The following is a 19,732-nucleotide window of genomic DNA, read 5'->3' as shown; positions in this document are numbered from 1 at the left end:
CGCTGCAACAGCCGTCTCTCGTGAGTCCCGTGCTTGGCAAACTTCTCTAAAACAGGCAGCGAGTAAACACCCTGCCGCCGCTGAGCAGGAGCAGGCTGAGAAACGCGCGGCTTGCCAAAGCCCGCGTACGTATTTCTCGCGCGAGCGTGTTCACAAGCAGACGCCCGGTGTTGTTTTGCAAGGGGCTGCTGGTCCGCCCAAAGGGACGTGCTAGCAGATCTTGGTTGTGATTGATGCCTCCAACACGTTATGGAAGCTTTCATTAAAAAAAACAAAACAAAACAAAAAAAAAAAACAACAAAAAAACCAAAAGTTTTTTATTTTATTTTATATATTTATTTATTTTTTTAAGGGTCCAAGCTTTAGAAAAATATTCGACACCCGAAGGACCCGAGAGCGGGGCTAAAAGTGCTTGGACGTTTCCCCCGCGGGGCCGTTCCTGCCGGGTGAAGGACGCTGCTCGCGCGGGGCTGAGAAGAACAGGCGCAGCCCGGAGAGCTGCTCCCCGCACGGGTTTTGGCAGCCCTCTCTAGTGCGTATCTCTGGCAGTAATATCGCCCCGCTGGAAAAAACACCGTGTTCTCTTGGCGGGAAAGGTGATGGTATGTTTATCGCACGGTGAAGAAATAAATGGTAGCCATTACAAAGGTGTATAATTCAGCAATTACAGTTATTTGTTTTTCTGACACCTCCTGCAAACAGTTATCGCTTCAGTCAAACATAATTTGATTATCATATTTTTTTTTTCCTCCCAGTACTGTGTATTAACAGGGCAAATAAAAGGGGAAATAGTGCAGTCCCTTGTAATAAAGAAAACAGCAGCAAACTATTAATGCTCTTTGAAAAGAGTAGTTTTAACAAAGTAAGCAAGAATCATTTTCTTTGGTTGAGTGTTGATTCCCTAGTGTGCTCTCAGTAAGTAATTAGAATGGCCCAGTGAATGTCAGCATCAGCTTGTTTATTCTCATTATTTTATCATTTTAAAAACCCTCTAGGTGATGAGACATGCAGTATAGAACATAATTACCATTATTAGCATACTAATTGGACACAAAAATAGGCCAACTACAAGGTAGCCAACTGAATAATTTCACATTAATCAAACACCATAGTGAATAAGCCTATTGTTAAATTGACAGCTACAATAATTGGCAATATTTCGCCACGAAATATAAGAATTCCTTGTAATGTCTCTGCAATGTTATATAATTCAGTAATTTTCTACATTTCTGTGCTTAACTTTGTACACCTAGTTCAAGTTCAAGAAAACATCGTGATAAGATTATTAGACTATTATTGAGTGGACAAAGTATATAAAGAGCTACTTGTTAGCATTCAGGAACAGATTCACATGATAAGAAAACAAAAAGGCTACCAATTCAGTTACTTGTTGCTTCAGCATTGAATATGTATAAAGATTCATGATAAGATTTTTCTTAACTGTATAGTAAAGTCTAACTCACATCTTAAATGCAGAAAATGGCAAAGAAATTAAAAAAAAGAAAAAAATCCCAAAAAGCACAGGAAAAAAAAGCAGGGGATCTGCGACTTTCATCCTCTAGGATAATTTTCTGGCTGTGGCTGGCTTGTTTTTCAGTTGTGCATTTGTCTCGGTGCCGTTCCAGTCTCATTTAATAGCAAGCTAGAAAGTTGCAAAGCCACCAAGAGAAGTGGGAATTCATGAAACGCTCAATTAGTACCAGGCAGGAAGGGAAAACTGGCCCTAGCTGCGTTTCGCTTTGAAAACCATGAGGGAAATAGGACAGGAAAAGAGTGAGTGGAAAGGCGAGGAGAAACAAAGACAGGGAAGGAGTAAGCAGGGGAAAAATGAGGGTTGCAGCAGAGGGAAAGGAGCAGATAAGGAGACCAGAACCAGATGGTGGAACAAGAGGAACGGAACTAGGAGAAGAGGAGAAAGAAAAATAGTGAGGAAGGAAGAAAATAGAGTCATCAAGGAAAGAGTAAGAGAAGGTAAGGTGAGCATGGGGGAAAAGAGTTCAGATTTGGAAGAAAATGCAACAATATTCTTTTAAGGATTCAAGGGCAAGGGGAAACACAAGCGTCTCACTGAAAGCAACGTTTCCTTCCCGCTCCCTGGGCTTTCAGAGACGTGGAGATAGGAAAGGAGGAGAAGCTTCACATTTAACTTTCTGCTTATTTCAGTTAAGAAAAATGTTTTAGAAAAGTTTGTGTAAACAAAGCGATATTTTTGGGGTTCCTGGGCCTGTTAGCGGGTGTCCTGTCGAGGATGCGTGCTGGAGCAGTCACGGGCACAAGGGCAATAACGCTAGCCCCAAGCCCCCAGAACATTTCTGGGTGGCTTCTAGAGTATGTGTGGGCTGATTGACGCTAAAATCATGTGGTCAGTTTGACTGCTGATATATAACTTTGAAGAAGTGAAGCGAACGAAGGGTAAGAGCCTAATAAAAAGTCTGCATAAATGGCTTTCGGGGAAAAAAATGGCTTTTGGGCTTTGACAGACCCGGACCTGGCATCCGTTGCCGTGAGTCTCTGCGTCGGCAGAATCTGGCCTTTACCGAAGCGTTCGGAGCAGACTGCATCGAGAACGGGCCAGACGCTACTTGAAATAGCGTTTTGTTGCTTCAGCTAAATAACTGAAATATTCCGGTGGCCAGACGGGCCGTTCTGGCTCGGGCTCCGCAGAGCCCGCTCTGTCCGGCCGTCAGTCCCCGTGCTCGCGCCGGAGGCAGAGGGAGGGCCGGTGCCGAAGCCGGGCCGACGCTGCTGGGGAAACCCGAACGTCCGCGCAGCGGCGGCTCTTGGGACTGGCGGCTGATTTAATCAAAAGCAGCTTTCTATAGGCGGTAACTACTGAATTTCATGTTGAAACGCGGCTGTCTTGGTTTGAATGAAGCTGTTCTTTGCTTATTAATTGCAACCGGTAATACTCCGGTAACGACCGGGGACGCCTGCTAAAACACTGCAGATCGCCTATAACCGCCGCGTATTGATTAACTGCTTTATTTCCCTCTGCAGAATCCGTCTTCCCAGTAGAAAACCCACAGTACAAAGGCACAGGACTGTGCCTCAGACATCTCTTGATTCAGAGAGGAAATATCCAGGGAGGTGTCAGACGGTGCTGGGTCAAATAATACGGGGAATATATGCTCAGAGTTTGTTTTAAGCGTGAGCGTACAAGGCAGAGGTCCAGTCTACTCACCGAAACTGAGAAACGTATCTCCAGGCGCTCACTGCCTGAAGTTTTTTTTTTTTTTTTTTTTTTTTTTTCCTTTAGCTAGTTTTGTATCTGTGAATGACCATAATACTTGGGTCAGATGGGTCTTGAAAGATCTATCAAGAAGTGATACAATCTACCTGTTACAGAGGAAAATTTAAAGCGGGGGGGTGTGTGTGCGACCTGTGCCAGGTCTATAGCAGAGTTAAGAATAACAGCCAAGGCCTTTTTTTTTTTTTTTTTTTTTTTTTTTTTTCCCTAATAGATTAGAGTGGCTCTGAAATGTGCCAGCCCCCTAGCTTGGAATAAAGAAAATGAGGAGAAAACTGAAAATATCCTTGACGTTTCTCTTAGCACATTAAGAACTCTCCAAACTGAGAAAAGATCCTGAACGGTTCTTCTCCTTCTGTCGCCGAGTCTGTGCTTTTTTAGCTCAGCTTGTCGTGCTCAGCTAAAATGCTGCCTGTGAGATGATACTGCCGTAGCACTAATGGACAGTGCATTTAATAGATATGCTTGTTTCTATGCCCATTGCTGGGGGCAAAATCCAGAACCCCGTGGCTAGTGACCCAGCTAGGCCTGGGCAGGGTGTTTGCCACAACCACCCCTTTCTATCGTGCCTCGAAGCTGTGACACTCTCTCCGTTAAAAAAAAAAAAAACTGCAAATCTGATGTTGTCTCATCTTTTAAATATATCTGCACAACTAATGAAAGAAAAAAAGCAGAAAACCAAACCAGCCCCTAAAACTGAAAGCCAAAAGGGTGAAGGATGTTGCACACATTCAGGCACAGTAAACAGAAGAAAAGCACTGGGAAGGATAGCTGTTGAAGACATTTAAATAACAAATAAATTTCAGGAAATCCCAGTCTGCTTAGGGACAGAGAGTAGGAAAATAAATTCATCACCGGAAATTATTTGTTCAGCTTGGCTCCTTAATGTGTCAGCTAAAGATGATTTCTAAGAGCGAAGATTTTCTTTTCTTGCTCAAAATGACTCAAAGAAATGAATATTCCAGCCACCAAGTGAGGTTAATATATGAGTTTCATAGCCATTTACTCAACGCTGCAGTTCCCTGCAGAGTAATGGCAATGAGATGCATTCTGGGATTGCCAGAGGTAAAACCGTAGTAGATGTTCTTGAATAATTTAGCAATGTATGAAAGCTTATTTCATCATCATCAACACAGTAATACCTTGCACCAAAAGAGTGCTTTTCATTTCTGTTCTCAAAAGCTGTGCAAGTATTCTCATTCCCGTTTTTTTCAGTTGTGGAAACTTGAGAACGGAGAGGTAAAGTGATTTTTTTTTTTGAAGATGGTAAAGGCTGTGGCAGACCTGGGATAAAAATTCAGATCCCCAGGAAGAGGCATCTATAATGATCGAGTTTAATCTGTGTGTGAAGACACTACAGGTTAGACCTCTCCATCTCACATTTTGCAAAAGAGAGGAGGGAAGAGATCTAGGCAGAAGTATTTTTCTCAACTCTTCCTTTTCTGGTAAAGTTGAGAGTTTGCTGCCTTCTGACAGATTTTCTTACTTCTCCCCTGCCATTCCCTCCTTTTTCAGAGTAAAAGGAATTTAAATGTGTCGCTAGCATGTGAGCGTTGGTTATTTTAAAGCGGCAGAGGATATTTAAACCTAATTCTTGCAATGAAAAGAGGCTATTGTTACAGTCTAGTGTAATTATTAACATTAGGCTTAAAGTAAAAAAAGCTCTCAAGCCTCTCTTTGGGCTGTTTTAGCATGCATATAGTTGGTAACTTTTCTAAGTTTAAAGAGTCTAAAATCTCATGAATTTTGTTTTTCCCTGAATGTAGATTGGTCTTTAATGAGATCAGTGAAGAGTGCTGGTACTTCACTGGCCAAAATTGTAGATGTGTTGCTGCATTTCCTATTTACCCTGTAGCACAGGGATTTCAGAGTGTTACTGCTAATGTGTTTTGCATTCTATTAGACTCCTATAAAATTTATGGTCAGGGAGAGATTGCAGAAACAGTATGGGGAGTCAGAGCTATGTTTTATTCTCTGCATTACACTTTTTTTTTTTTTTAAGTATATGCTTTCAAAATAGTCAAAGGAAGAGAAAGGGAAACAGAGCAAAGCAGGAACATCTAAGCGTTTGAGATCAGTTTCTTAAAAACAGGGCTGGTTTCTGAGCTGTCAGAGATGGGGGGGGGGTGGAAAAAAAAACGTGGCCTAAAACAGCTTAACATAAGTGATCTTAACAGTGAGACGCAATGAGAGTACCCTTGGCTAGCCCAGACAAAAGACAGGAGGAAAGAGTGGGCTGTTGGGTAGAGAAATTAGCAATGGAAAAACCATACATTGTTAATTATAGTTCGGGAGCAGCCTGAAATGGCTAGTGCTGTTCTGTGCTAGTCCCTTCTGTTCGCTGTCCTCATTATCACTGTGTTTGGTCCTGTTCCAGTTGTGCATTAAGCACCATAACTAACACCCTACAAACCGTGGGTTTTGTTTCCCTAATTTAGCTCCTATGGAGAGAGCTGTGCCTGTGTCAGTGTGTTCCGATTTGGCAGATTTTTCTCGTTGTGCATGTTGATGTGGGCTCACTCGAGGAAGAAGTGGATCCTTAACTTTGACTGTAGAGTGGCAAGTTCTACGTTTTATTTATTTGTTCTTTTTTTTGGAGCATTTGTCCATGACCCACTATCCCCCCACAGAAGCTGTGACCCCCCATGGAGATAAACTTTAGAGTAGAAAGTTGCCCTGTGCCAGGGAAAGGGGTCATCGCGGTGCATCCTTTAAAGATCTAAATCTTTTAGATGCACAGAGATCTAAAGGCAGACAAAAGCTGTAGTCAGGGCCCTGATCTGACTCAATGTTCTACGGGAAGTTGAAGCAAGTTAGGCTTATATTGGCCCATTTGGGTGAGGAAATATCACTGTTTCCATGCTGGTCAGGATTTCCTGCTGGTGACTGCTTCACTCCTGGATGTACTGCATGGGTGAGCACGGGAGGGCAAGCGGAAAGTGCAAAAAACGTAGGATTTGATACAAACGGTCAGATGGGCTAAAATCTTCAATGTGTTTGAAGATACTTGCAGATAGAGTTCAAAAAGCCTGAAAGAATCAGAAGCTGTATGTGTGAAAAATCTTAGAAGAGGAGCCCAACAGATGAACCCCAGGAACGGCGAGTGTCAGAGACTGGTCGGAGAGCTAACGTGCAGATGTGGAGGTCGGTTTTGCTTGTGCCTACATGTGATGTTCTTCTGAGCTGGCCCTTGGGGTGAGCAGTTCATCACCCCCTAGCTCTGGTATTTTCCAACTCTGTGCCGTTTCTAAACATCATTAGCCTCACTGTTATTGTACTATTCCCAGTGACACTGCCTGTGAAATAGTGCTCAACAGGTGGTAGTAAAGCTAGATAGGCTGTTTGATTAACTCAGTGAAACAATTTCCGAAACTCCTGCCTCCCAGATGAAATACAGCATGGCATTTCGGGGACGATGCAAGTGCACAGGTAGCAGGAATAGTGTTGTTAACCCCAACCACATATTATAGTCCGTTTTGCACTGCGTCTATTAAGCCCTGAATTTGAAACCTGGGATAAGCCTTCTCTGGAAGAAAGGCAAACACTTAGGGATGTTGATGAATCAGTCAAATCAATCGCATAACGTTGTTCTCTGCTGTTTGCCTCCTGGGCTAATTTGCATTGTGTTAAAGCAAAAAGTAATGGTTGGGCATCTTTCTAAGAAGGAAAAAAATGCTGAGGAAAAGTTCCTCTTCGCAACCTGAAACATGGACTGCTAAAAGTTAAATGCAGGCAGAAAAGTCCAAGGGCAATGCTGAAGCTCGTTGCAGTCCTTCAGCAGTGCTTGATGGTGCCGAGCCTCTCCAAAGCAACCAGCAGAGCTGCTCTGCTGAGAGGAGCGGATCCCGCAGTAAGCGGGATCCCGCAGGAGCAGCGAGCAAACTGGCAGCTCTTCACCTCCCGTTCTCTTGGCTTTTGGCAAACAGTAGGTTGTTTGGACAAAAAGAACAGCAGAGTTGGTGGCCTGGACATAAAAAGAGCTTCTGCAGCCTCTTGGTTACTGAAAGTAATGGACTGGCACATCTGGGTCGTATGTGGCCAGAGCCGGTTCACAGCAGCTTATGACTTCTTTGCTTGTACCGGGGCCAAACTGTGGTCTAAGCTATTTCCTTTGCTTGATACTTAGCCTGATCAGCAAGCCTGTGCCTCAGAATGCGTCATCTCATGAGTCAAGCTGAATAATATAGATGCTGACATGGGAGAGAATGGGAGAGAGTGCAGACAAAAACATGAACAGCTTTTTTTTCTTTCCCCCCCCCTTTTTTTTTGCGTTTAAGTGCACGTTCTTTATTTCTACACGCTTTTTTTTAAACAGTCTGTCTTTCCATCCTTAAGTATGACTAAATTACCAGGTAAAACAGTTATTGTTCATATTATTAAAAAGTTGTAATGGATTTATATAAAATACAGACAGTGCCATTGTTCTTGAAGTCCATTTTATTGTAATGAAGTTCTGCTCTTAATATTCCATGATCTTCAATGTCCTTTACAAGTAACTTTTTATAAATTAATCTATAATAATCTAATTCAAGTCAGTTAAAGTGGATAACTATACTCCAATTATGATACTGGGAGGATTTTTTACATAATGTGGGCTTTTATAGTGATGGTTAACACTAATACTGTAGTTTACAACATACTGTATGAATCACTAATTAAATGCCTAAGTAGCAATAATGGAAGTGGAACTATCAATACCGAGAAGATATCAATGATGTAAGGCATTAATAAAACTTTATGGTACCATTTAATCTTTTTTTATAGGTACTCCATTATGTCAGTGAAAAGAAAAGACAGAAAAACAAGAATCTAAGAAAGTGGAACTTAAAGGGACGAGAAAATGAAAATGAAAATCTGCTTTTCCTTGGTACCTTCCCCACCACATGGGCCAGATACAAAATTAATAAGACGGGGAACTACCTTTAGAAATTAACCCAATTATTTTTTTAATGTAGCTGTTCATTGCACTTGAATGGTTTAAATGTTATTTAAATAACAGATATTTTATGAAAAAAAAAAAAATCCAGGGCAGCATAAATAGTATCTTAAAAAAAGGAATGCAAGTTTAGTAACAAAACTGACTAGAAAAGGAACAGCTAAACTGTTGTTTTCCTGCTATTGGCTAGCTGAGATGACTAGCAGAGTAAATATATAAACATTTATATTGGAAGTAAAAACTATTAACAAAGGTATTTTATTTTTAAGCCAAAACACAAACTTGGCTTTCAGCGCTGTCCAAGGCCCGTTCGAGCCGCTCTCCTGACAGGACATCTCCTCTGTGTTCCTTGGACGGCTTCCAGGGTCCCCTGCAGGAAAGCAATCTGCCAATTTGCATATCAAAGCAAAGGAATAAGCCAACCCCAGCAGACCTCTAAAGGGAAGTGAGAGTATATGGGAATTTTTAGTTTTAACAACTCTCAATAAAAAAAAATATATAAAAAAAAGACCACCTCCATTCCTCTCATGCAACAGTCACTTCAAATGCTTTTGTAACACATTTGAGCAGGAACCAGTATTTAACCCTTCGCATTCTCTTTCAGGGAGTTACTGTGTTTGGACAAATAAGGAGGGGGAGATTTCTATTCCTGAAAAATGAACATGGTATCAGCTCTAAACATCATTGTGCAAATTATTGCACTGAGACTTGCTACACGCCTTGACATATATTAGAAATGTGCAGGAGTCGTGCTAGTGTACGTGCTGTCTGCTGTTGAGATGAGACGTTCGTCTAATACGCGGTTTCTAGCCTTGATCATTTCTCTTAGCCTTGTAGGAGGGGTTTGACATTATCCACGCTGAAGATCTTTGCTGAGAATTAGCACCGAATTCCACCTTGCCTCGATGTCCACCACTGCCCACATGCTGGGCAAACTGGAGCTGATGGAACCTGCCTGGCAGCTCCTAATAAAAAAGAATCACTTTCTATATTATTTTGAAACTATATCTTCAGTGTGAGTAGATGAAGAGGCTATGAAAATTCTTTGCTGCAATTGCTAAAGATTAGAGCCAAGCAGTAATGTCTTTCTGCATTAGGAAATTCATTATTCCTCTTCCCCATCAAATAGTGTTGTTGGCAATCTTCTGCCTCGCATGTGTGGAAGCCTAGGACATCAATAATGCTGGAAATTTATAAGTGAAACCAATCTTTGTGCAGTCTTCCCCTTTCCTCCTGTATATCACTTTATTTTATAGTCATAATATCTGTTCTCTTTGAATATCTTTGAAGAATTGCAGGAATTTAACAGCAACTTCACTCTTACATTTCTGGTCTTCAAAACCAATGCTAATTCTGTTCAGTGGGTTTTTGATAAGTTTGTCATTCAATGAAATATAGTTGAAAAGCATGAACGAATACACCTCTTCGTCATACCAAACATCGTAGGCGTATTATTAGTAATATGATCAAACCCAAACAATAATTAAAAGGTATCTGCAAAAGGATGTGGGTTTTCCTTAAGAGATGCTCCTACAAGTACAAGCCTGTGTCATGTTTATCAGGTGAGCAGAGCTTATCCATAGTAATTTGGTTTTGTTCTGATTTTAGATAGATTTAGCAGCACTTATTCTGGAGCAGTCGTTATCCACTGGCTGGCACTAAGGCAGCCACGTAATAGACTTCTCTGAGATACAAACATTATTCAGATGCTTTGAAGCAACTGTAGGTTTTCCTAGACGTATCCAGAGCTTTAAAACACAGGAAGTTCTTGTTCAGGAATTAGATGAAAGAAGTTCTGCCACTAAGCTTTAGGTCTTTTCACCCTTTTCAGTCTTTCAGTCACTTTTATTGTATTTCACAGGTTTCTCGGTAGAAAGTGAAGAGAAAAGGAGAAAAGATCAATGGATGTTTGCTGTTAACTCTTAGCCATGCATTCCTACCTCTTCCTATATCCTTATCCCTCCCGACAGTAGCTGAGCACTGTATCACAGAATGTGCCATAAACCTGGGACCTAATCACATGGTTTTGTTTAGAAATCTAGAACTGACACTAATGGACAAACAAAAAAGAAAAATCAGCGAAAGCGTGGAAACGACCACGCCAACAAGAAAAACTGCAGACAGTGAACTAAGTGCAAATGATCATGACAGGGACTGGCTGCACTTGCATAGTGACAAACACAGATTTTTGTAAATCAAATCATAGCATACAGCTGCACCACAGTAAAAAGACAGGCTTAAAGTAATGTCAAGAGTTAACGATCCCACGTGTGCTCATTGCAAAAGGGAGCTGTTTTGTGGGGACTGATAAGAAATTTCTCCAGTGACATTATGTGATTTTATTTCCCTGGAAAAATATAACTACAGGCAGGCTAGTACAAATGTACTGACCAAGGTATAGTGGAGCTGTATGGTATAGCCGCAAACATACAGCAATATCTCACCTGGTTCTGCTTTCTCTAATGCAGATATCCAGAATTACACAATAGGTTAAGTAAAATTCTGCCAGACCTGGACAGTTTAATACAACAAATTTTATAACCTGGACATTCAATATCCTTCCCCATTTGGTTTATCATGCAATAAAAGACATAATATTTAATTTTATTTATGGGCTTAATATTCACTTTTTTTTTATATACAGTTTTTCCCATATAGGCATTCAGAAATACATTAGAAAACCACCGAGTTTTGATGCTGGGAGCAGTGTGTTGACATGAGGACAGGTGTCGTGCTTATGGCCAGGAATCCGACTTTATCCATGAGCCAATGAGTTGACAGGCTACAGGCTACTGGAGTGTTGTAATACTTTGTGCACTATCAAGTATAATGTTTCCCCTTTTCCCTTTTAATATTAAAACATCTAAAACTGTCAAGGTTTAGCCGCCTGTTTAGGCTCGCTCTCTTCAGAGAGGTCCCGCGCTCCTCAGGTGGCTCGCTCAGCACTGATGCAGCTGCGGAGATGCCTCTTACGGCCAAAGACTCGATGACTTCGGCTTCTGGACCAGAGCCAGGAACCTTTCGGATTTTGAAGATTTTTTTTAAGGAGGTAATTTCTCCAAATCCTTCCCAAAAGGGGAAAGATACCTATGTGTATAAGCTGTTGACAGTAAGGGACCCATATATGAATGGAATAAACTTGCCTGATTTTTGCATTGGTATTCTTCATCCATTTCTTCACGAAGTATATCAGACACAGGCACCTAATTTAACAACAAAAATCTTTTTTTTACATGCTGGCTGCTTGTGAAATATCTGGTGGCTGGTAGACTTGATTCTATCCTCAAAGAGATGCTGAAGAGTTTCTACATCCTCACCTTGCTTGTTAAGTAACTGTGTGTGTACAAAACACTGCTTCCGGAGCGCTGCAGGCTCTTCATAAATGAAACTTGTTGCAAGTTTGAGTTTGGGGTTGACAGGGTAAGAAGAACAGCTGTGATGTTCTTCTAAAGCTAAATGTTGCCAGTTTTGCATAATCTGCAAAAATATGTTGTCAGGACTGGAGTTCCAGCTGGCTCCCTGCCATCCTCTTCCTCTGCAATGTGTGTTGTGAAAGTGGCTGCATAATCTGTGGAGTGGAAGGTTTGTCTTTATGGCACTGAGATGTCAACCACGAATGTAGCAAAAAAAGGCTTTTTTTTAAAAAAAAAACCTAATTTGCAGTTCTTCTTATGCAGTGGCCACTCAAAAAGAAACTAAGGGAAACGCAGTTTCTGGGAGCCCCATATATTCCTTCTCCGACAGTGCAGGGTTAGACGTAGCTGCAATGGGAATAGAGGGGCTGCACGCTTGCTACACGCTACGGTGTTAGCATATGCACACCACAATCTTCTTAATACCCATGGTAAATCCCACTGTCTGTTACAAGAGCTGTTTTGAACGTTAGGCTTGTTTGCCTTCTGTTTTTTAAGCTTATAAACACTCTGGGGCTGAAATTCCCACAGAAGGTAACAAGAGCTACGCTAAACCACAGTAATGGTCTATTTAAATGGAATTATCTCGGGCACCTGAGGAGAACGGACCAGCAGAATGAGGCTCCCAGGTTAAGCCAGAAACTGAGAAACAGGTCATCAAGCAGGGGGCTTGCGGGTCACAGTTGGCTTTTTCAGGTAATTGGTGATCAGGGGAACAGCAAGATGCTTCACTGGCCAATTTAGAGAGATGATGACAGCAGAGAGGTTCGTGTTTTAGGGTAAGTGCAGCAGGATAGGGGAGAGAGGAGAGTCCTGGATCTTTCAGGCTGTATTTGGATTCAGGGAACATAAAGAAGCGTGGCTGTGAGAAAACTGACAGTGTGTTGACGACCTGATATTTTGTTTAGATTTTGTTAGATCTTGCACTATTTAAAGCAGAGCCTAACTGGAGAAGCTTGGTGCCTACCAAGTGAGACAGCTCCACGCAACAGTCGTTCTAGACTGTATTACGCTCTCATTTTCTGCGATGCAGCTGTGTCACATTTGATGGGGTTTTGTGGTAAACATGAGTAGAAGATGACAACAATTTTTAGTTTTTGATAGTTTGATGTTGCTCACCTGCTTAGATTCAAGGGTCAAGAATATCATTTACGTTTGACCTCTTATTTTAAGCATGTTGCTACTACTGTTTGTGGAGGTTGAACAAGGATTTGATGCAAATTTTCCAGTATTACGTTTACTAGCGTGCTAGTAAACTTTACTTACATGCTTGTAAGGTTCTGTGTTTTTATAAAATGCTCTTGCATTTGGAGAACGTAAAGTTCTGATGCAGATTGCAATTAAGCAGATGATTTGGAATGCATCTTTGTTCCTGGAATTGTACCAGAAATCTTCTGGCTTTGATGGAATGAATAAGGAATCGAAAAAATCTCATATGAAGCCCTCACCACGTTTTTTTTTTAGACAGTTCATGTGAAGGTAGTGCTTAATTATTACTTTTAATTAGCATGAAAAGATGATGCCAACATCTGCAGTTCTTTATCTCTTAAACCAAAATGTTGTTGGCTTCAAGAGATGTCTTCTCTGTTTTGGCCTAGGTCTAATAACAGAGTTAGTTTGCTGCCAGGGCATAAAGGAGGTAGATTTGACTTTTGAGATGAGACAGATGGGCAGTAGGGAATGTAAATTCTATAAGAGGGCTTTAGGAATGGTTAAGCTCAATAAAAAGGTTAGAATTTGCTCTGTTATTGTTAATCTCTATTAATAATTAAATAAATTCGAGAAAGGAGGTGAGTTTGAGCAGCGTGTGTTGGGGGGGGCATGATTTTTCTGTGCGCATGTTAGGCACGTAGCTTGGAAAAGGGACTGGTGTGACAGGTTGCTACCCAAGACATGGGAAGCGCCTGCTTTAATTCCTTACCTTATCTATGCACCTGGTGCTTCACGCGCGTCTCCAAGGCTGCGCTGACTGTTTCTGTGCTACCAGCCAGCTTTACTGAAGGAGCTGTGTGGTTGTCAGTGCAGCTCTAAGTCTTAGCGATTCGGACCCACGGACACCTACCTCCAGACCCACGGACACCTACCTGCAGGCTGGCTTCGGTTCCCCAAAAACACAACCGTACTAAGTGTTCCTTAGCCTACAGTGGTGCTTTCATAAAAGATGTTAAGCAGTAAAATACTATGGTATATAGATACCAAAGATCTGTTTCACTTTATTTCATCTAGAATAATATGAAAGCCCTTGTTTTTTTTTTAATTATTATTTATAACCATGCAAAAGGTGTAAATATATTTTCTAGAGTCTAGTGATGAGACTGCTTAGAGATTGCTTGTCCTGTGTCATGACCAGACTCGTTGCAAAATCTCCCCTGAATATGTGTAGTTGTCTTTTGATAATTCACATAGTCTATTTTATTTGCTACCAAAATACGTTCTTCATCTGATGGAGACCTACACAGCCTTTTTTACACCTGACTGATTTTTTTTCCTTTGGGTTGCTTATCCTTCAAACATGTATTAAAGGTATGAGGAAAATATTTACTGAGCTGTTACAGAATAGAGCAGAATCAGGGAGAAGCATATATGCCATCCTCCCTTGGCAAGTATGTTGCAGTATTATCTCGTAATAAATCAGCTATATGAACTAAAGGTGCAAATAACATTTTTTTTTTTTTTTTTACTACAGAATGATAACACAGAAATACTCCCAGAACTGTGGTTTGGAAGAACTGGGCTTTTATATGTACAGACAGGGCTTGCAGTGTGAAGCTCTAACAAAGTTTCTGCCTGTGCAATTAGGCATTTTATCTTATTATTTTAGACATCTGCATATTGCTATCTACATCATTAGATCCTTTCATCTATCCTATTGACGGATTACTCAATATAATCATCCAGCAATAATTTATGTATTGAATATTTTTTATATCCAAGTGGCTTGGCAGCGTCTGTGACGGGCAGCACGTAGGGCTGGCTGGCTTGCTGTGCATGAGCGCGCTTCCTTCTAGTGGCTGGTGCTAGCAATGGTCAAACCAACTACTTCTAGCAGAGCTCTCTGTTTGCAGTGGAGAAACGGGCCTGAAATATTGCTGATGAAGGTCCTGCCTTGCTAAGACTTCAAAATCTGCATGAGTGGATGAGGCTACCAGTGTTGAGAAGCAAGCTTGTGCCTGTGTGTTGCAGGGCAATAAACACTTTTATGGAAGACAAAGAAATAATTAAGAAAATTAAAGCAAAGCTGTTAGCACTGCCGCAGTCTTAAATCCATGTCAATGCCATGAAATAGAAAATACTAAAAAAGTCTCACTTTATGTAGCTTATGGCCAAAATTTTAAGGTTGGGTACCTGATATTTCAAGTAGTAAGATAGTTTTTCTCCTGGTGAGAAATTTAATTACATGCTTGTGCTGAGAAATTTCTGTTAGGATTAGCAATTTCTATTCTGCCTGCTCTACAGTCTCTCTGTGTTAAGAAGGTGATTCTCATTTGCAAATAATTCCAGCATTTCTTCCTATCTGCAAGGTTGATCAAAACAAATAGTGCTTTACAAACAAATGCATGCAAAACAATCTCAGTTAGTAAACAAAGTGACACAGAAAATACATCCCTCTAAAAAAATCTTATTTGTATTCCATGTTAGACGATTATAAACTGATAATGCAATATTTCAAATGTGAAATCCAACAGTATCTCAGAACACTTGCAGAATAACCCCTCACACTCTGATGTCATGATCTGTAAAAACAGATTTAAAAAACATCCTTTGTCGTGTCGAAGTAAAACAGTAGTTTTTCTCCTCTAAATCGATTTTTCGGCCCACCATCTAAATTATCCACAAGATGGTTATTAATTTAAATAATGAAGGATTGAAATCTCGAGGAAGAAAAGGCTGCCTCCACTTTTTCTACAGCCTATTGTTCCTTCCCACATAGTGAGCTTGCTGAAGTAACTTCAGCTTTTTCATTTCTTTAATACACCTCAGATTGGTATCTGCTTAAGTCATAACAGGCTACCCCTGCCAACAGGCAAGCTCTGCAGAATTTACTGCAGTAAAACGCAGGCATGCTTCACGTGTCCTTAATTTGTTTTGAGATCCCATCTTTTATCTATGGAAACCTGCTCTCTCAGCAGGATGAACTTCTCTGTGAGAAAGTAAATTGGTTCTAATGTGGCATAAGTCCCAGCATGCAAAGCTTATTATAGTTCTGTTCTGATGTCTCACAAAAAATGGGTAAAAGGAGGAGTTGAATCAGCCTTTAGCATCTTGCATAATTATTCCTGGTCAATTGTCTCCAACTGGAAACTCACAATTTGTTACCACTTAGTTGGTTTCAGTGAATGAAGAGGATTCATTGTTTTTTGCCAGCATTTGGATCTTTTGTTCACAGTTTCAAGAAAATTGCAATCTCTTTTCTTGCTGCTATTCCAGGTTTAGCCATGCTTGGTTAAGTCAATGCTCAGGTTTCACTGTATTCATGTCTGTTAATCTTGTAGCATGCATTTTTTTCCCCCTTTTACTGATTTGTCTCGAATGTTTCGTTTCCCCAATGAACACTAGCAGAACATTTTATTTTTACAATTTTAATACTGTTACGGTGACTCTACGTTCTAAAAATTCCTTTTCTTTTGGAGGGTTATCATTTGCCTAAATCGTGTTGCAACTTTCTGAGCTTCACAAGAGACTAAATGAAATAAAAAATAAGCCAGAGTTTGAGGTTTATGGTAATAAAACCAATGAGAAATAGCAGTGGCAGCATCATATAAACCAACATTTGTGTGCTTGTTAATAGGTTAGTTAACTTTTGGTAGTGGTGCCAGTAGTTTGGATAGGAGAAGGGCAGCTCTATGCGTTCACCGTAAAGAGTCTAGAAAATAAAGTAACTGAAAGCTTTTTTTAAAAAAAGAAAAAGTGAATGAGTTGTAATACATTGAATCTGATTAACCAACTGTGACAGATGGTAATTCTTTTCTTTAAATGTGGTTCAGAGAAATTAAATCCAAGGTGATTTAAGAACTAGTTAAAAACCACTGAAGCCAACTATATGAAAAAAAAAAGAAAAGCAGAAGAAATACATTGAAGTTTGCTTTGAACGCTCTTGCATAGTTCTCTGAAGACTGGGAGCCAGCTTGGTTCCCAGATAAAGTCACGGGAACCTTTCCTCTCAAATGTGGTTTGCATGCTCTTTTAGCCTTTAGGTCTCTTTCCATGGTCTTGTGGTATTGGCTCAGGAAATTTGTCTAGTCATGCAATCTTTTGTAACCTAAGGAAGAGTAATTCCTTGTTATCTCAGGAAATACTATATGGGGTGGTTACACATTATCTAGTAGCTCGGTTAGCTGAATTCTGCGAAACTTGTGGTGTGTATCTTTTGAAGGCCTATTTGTGGGGCTTGGCTCAGTATAGGAGGGCTGAGGCCTTCCCGTCGTAACTCTCTTAAGTTCTGGGTTGTACTTGAGATTCAAAGGGATCTCAGTTTACCAGGGCAAAAGCAGCTGTGTTCATCTGTGCTAACTATCTATGAATAGTAATAGATTCTTCTTGATTGAATAGGGCCATCATAAAATATAGAAACACTGCCTCAAAGCCGGACTCAATTTCACTCTAAAGGTATATGAATCTTACTGTTCAACCCAGTTAGACTGCTTAAAGAAAGAGTAATAAAATCTCAGACTAAGCAATGTTTGTATGTCTTTGGGCTTTGTATGATAGCTGTTTGCCTGCATAACATATACGTGAAATCAAATCATAAATGTTTGGATATTTTTGCTAATTATGCTTCTAGAAATAGCAAAGAGAAATAATAGACTTCAGTATTTTTAAAATCGTGAGTTGCGGGAGTTGTCTGGTTCTGGATGGTGGAACAGCACTTCACTGGTTGTCCCTAATATATGATCCCAACCAGCAGAAGGACAGGAATGCTACCTGCTTGGGGATGCTGAGGCTCTTGCAGGACAAGGGTGTCCTTGTGCTGGCGTGCCTGGCCTGACTGGGGCCAGCTCTGTGCCTGAGAGCTCTGGGTTAGAGTTCGTCTGTCTGGCAAGCTTCTAGAAATAATTTTGACTACATACATGATCTCGTATTTCTGTCCTTTTATTGATACGCATGTGAAGAAGAAAGTGAAGCGACTATAATGGTGCGATGTGCAAAATTGTAAAAGCTTTCCAGGATGGCTCTCTTCTGCTCTTATTTCTTATGCAGCTAAACTACTCTATTTCAAGCATATGTCTCTTTAGCTTCATCTATTTTGTGTTACCTTGAAGTGGTTTCAGTATACCTCTTGATACCGCCTTTGTCAGCTATAGAGTGAGCGTGATGGAAAGGTGTATCTCTTTATACATGTGTACCCTTATATTTCTCTTTACATATGCACACACACACACACAAATGCAACTATATATAAACAAACATATACATATATAAAATCAGTGTGTGTTTTCAAGTAAGTTTTTCTTGCACTGAGACTATCATCAGTTATTCCACTGTGCAAAATTATCCTTGACATAGTTTTCAAGCATAATTTTTAGCCTTGTTGCTAGCTTGAAATCGAATCACTGGTTGCTTTACATGGACGTAAATGCCAGGTGTTCTGTTTCTGTTTTCTAGTTGGATGAGTTTATCCCTCCAGAGAGGTTTCTAGGGTGCATGTTCATAATTATTGACTGGAAAAAATAATTTTCTATAGCTGTTCTGAAATATGCACCTAAACTCTGCTGGTTGCTTGAACAATTCTGACAGTAAAGTAATTCACTAAGAGGCTTCTGCCTTGGAAAGGAAGAAGGTCCTTTAGTTTTCTGATAGCAGCTTGTATTTTCTATAAGACTTCTGCATGTGCAGTCTTTCAGCATCATCCCAAACTGCCTTTTTTGACATACTTGCCTATGATACCCAGGGATTGGTAACTGTGACTCTTCTAGTGCCAAATTGTTAGCAGGACTTTAAAGAGTTTGAAAAAAAATTGAAGTAACTTCTTTAAAACTGTGAAGAAATAGTCTCAGATGTGTTGGGAGGTGCTGCTGTTCGTTAGGAGCCGTGCTCTGTGTTTTAGGGAGTACCTCGTACCCAAGAACCGCAGAGTCCCTGGCAGACAGTAATTTGATCTCATTGCATCTCGGGCAAAAGGAATACGTTACTGTGCCTAATTCTGAAGGAGGCTCCCAGGGAGCCCTCGACGCAAGCTTCTTGCGCCTTCTTCCCTCTCCCTTTATGCGAGGCCTATCTCCAGGCCATCCCGCGGTGAAGCAAGGAGGAACACAGCCCAAGGGTCCCAAATACCGTCGTTTTGTCCACCCACGGGGCGATCAGCGCTCGCTGTTAGACCTCAAGAAGCATGCTCTGCCTGTGGTGTTCAGGGTGGCATCCTGTAACCTAGTAACAGCAAAGCTGGCTGCATTTTATTATTTTTAGCGCTTGCAGAATGATTTATTAATATGTATTTTAAATATATTCTAACATCTAGCATGCGTCACAGAAAAGTATTACAATTGTTATCAGACAAATCAAACAGCACTGGCAGCATTTAAAGTAGTACAACACAATGTAACGATTTCATCAATGGCAAGTGATAGCATTTGTAGAGAATTGAATATGTGACAATTTCCATGAAATCACTGTGTTCTGCATTTTGAGGCATTTTTAGGAAGAATATACCGACCTAAAATAGCATTTGGGCATTTTTCTTCCATCTTATGCTTTTGTTAGTTCGTGAAGATTAGTGAAATGTTGATCATGCTTCTGTATTTGTGTGTGCCAGTTCAACATTATTGGTATTTACTCTGATTACTCTGCATAAGAAAATACCTTACATTATCACAAAGTGATCTTAAGTGGAAAGATCTGACAACTAAGCACTGTAGTGGTAATCTTTTGAGATGCTGTAGTGTGTTAACATCTTCAATAACCAATATTTAATAAGAAATATGGAAATAGTTGTTTTTCGTGAAGGGTATTGAGTGACTGTGTTTGATGTTGATAATTGTTTGCGAAGTGTGTTGGACTATGTGCTTTCTCTTTCGCATCAATTTCCAAGTGAAAGTGAAAAAACCAAAATCTCGAATCTCAGTGAACAGTTCTTCAGATTAAAACAACATTGTTTTTCACATGTAGTATGGTAGACATGATAGGCTTACGACAGTTCTT

This window comes from Rhea pennata, chromosome 11, assembly GCF_028389875.1.
Source record: "Rhea pennata isolate bPtePen1 chromosome 11, bPtePen1.pri, whole genome shotgun sequence".
In the NCBI taxonomy this organism is placed as follows: Eukaryota; Metazoa; Chordata; class Aves; order Rheiformes; family Rheidae; genus Rhea; species Rhea pennata.
This window is presented reverse-complemented; position numbering follows the sequence as displayed.